Here is a 2,080-nt window from a genome sequence, read left to right as displayed (position 1 = left end):
GTGACTCTTTGATAGAGTTCCTCATGTTGTGCTGACCCCCAACCATAACATTTTCATTGCTACTTCATACCTGTCATTTTGCTCCTGTTGTGAATCAGGTGACCTCTGTGAAAGGGTTGTTGGACTCCCAAAGGGGTCGCAACCCACGGGTTGAGAACCACTGCTCTGGAGGATCAGTTTCTAGAGAAAAAGGTCATGTTTGATGCAGCAGAGGACCAGCAAGGGGAGGGAGACTGTGGTAGTTACAAAATCTGGTTTCAATTTGTGGAGGGGTGGAGTCTAGCCTGTCAATCAGGTCCCAGCTTGATGACCTCATTTGGAGGCACGACAGAGATAAATAGCTTGCTGGAGGTGGGACACAGAGCGACTCCCTGAAAGGCATTCCAGTTGAGAAGACACATGGAGCGATGCCAGTGCTGAGATGCCTCTACCACCACTGGATCCACAAGACGTTGCACCAACTGGCCTGTGATCTTCCTGCATTCGGTGCCATTGCATGTGTTATGTGAGTCTGAAGAGGAACTGACAGACTGGTATCGGACATATGGGCCAATGTTGGACTTATAAACTATATCTGGACTGGGTTGGGATGCTTTCTTAATCTACAATTACTCTTTGATATAAAACTCTCTCTTACCCACATGAGTGTCTTTGAATTTGTTTCTCCAGTCAGACACAGACGAACAGAGACCCTCGGTGCGATGGAGTGACACAGCAGCCACAAGGGTGGATTTGAATGTGCTTGCGATTGTTAAGGTGACGCAGGACCTGGCAATGTTTGCTTGTAATGGACCTAAGATCCCCATGAATGGGCGGTTACATAGGACAGCAGCTATGACTCTATCTATCTATCATCTACCTACCTACCTACCTACCTACCTATCTATCATCTATCTATCTATCTATCTATCTATCTATCTATCTATCTATCATCTATCTATCTATCTCCACCGAGATCTTCATAAAGGATGACTGTGCCCTCTCCCTCCATAGGGTAAGCGTGCCCTTGTCCTTGCTTCTATGAGATCTTCCCCTCCACAAAACCCAGCCCTAAGGGTCATCCTGCACCTTCCCTGTCCTTGTCCCTGCCCTCACGACCCTGCCAAGTTGGTACTCTTACTCCACCTGTCCATTGCGCTGCTTCAGCAAACTTCCTCCCATTGCAATTTTACATTTGTCTTGGGAATTCTGGGTCCTGGATTAACATCTCCCCACTATGTGCAAGCTTCCTCGGGCCAGGGACCATGCCTGTGTCTATTCATAATCACATCTCTAGCCCTCGAAGACATCAACAAATGACCTTGGGCTTGAATAGCTGTTGTTTAATTTGGGGTGGGGTGGGGATGGGGAGACCTCTTGATGTTTAATGGATGGACCAGAACATTATAATCATTTGTCCAGGTCATAAACTATTTTCCACAAAACTTGCTGCAGTATTCCATTATATAGCTGAAACCCATATTTCTTCAACACTGTGTTGCTGGGTATTTAGGAAAGCAGTTTGGTCACTTTCTTGTTTCTTCTATGTTTAGTGGAGTTCACAGTCCCCCTCTGCTAAAAGCAGACCCTTTCATTTTCACTGATAGGCATAGGGGCAGGGCTTTGAATCTCTAGGGATGAAGCCTGGGGACCAGACCCTGGGGGTAGAGATGAGAGAGTCATGGATATGAACAGGGGGTCAATTTCCTAGCCGTGCCCCAAGCTCAGCTTGAGCCTTGGGCAGAGAGAGCCACACACCAATGCTCAGCGAGTTCTTTTCCTGTGAAACGTTGTGGTACTCAGAGCATACATAGTGGTGCTACTTCAGGACCAGGTAAAAAAATGATTCTCTCCAATTCTGCCGCTGAACCTGCTTGGGAATGATGACAATGAAGGGAGAGAGATGTCGTGCCGCCCCTGGGAAGAGCCCCTTAGACAGGGAACATACACTATCACTTAAGATAACTGCCACAGAGGACGTGGTCAGAGGTCAGGGTCACCGCCCCTGGGAAGAGCCCCTTAGGCAGGGAACATACACTATCACTTAAGATAACTGCCACAGAGGACGAGGTCAGAGGTCAGGGTCACCGCCCCTGGGAAG

Source organism: Echinops telfairi, unplaced genomic scaffold (assembly GCF_000313985.2).
Source record: "Echinops telfairi isolate 266 unplaced genomic scaffold, ASM31398v2 ScPeMD7_7469;HRSCAF=8507_0, whole genome shotgun sequence".
NCBI lineage: Eukaryota > Metazoa > Chordata > Mammalia > Afrosoricida > Tenrecidae > Echinops > Echinops telfairi.
The sequence above is the reverse complement of the archived record's forward strand: the minus strand, read 5'-3'. Positions refer to the sequence as shown.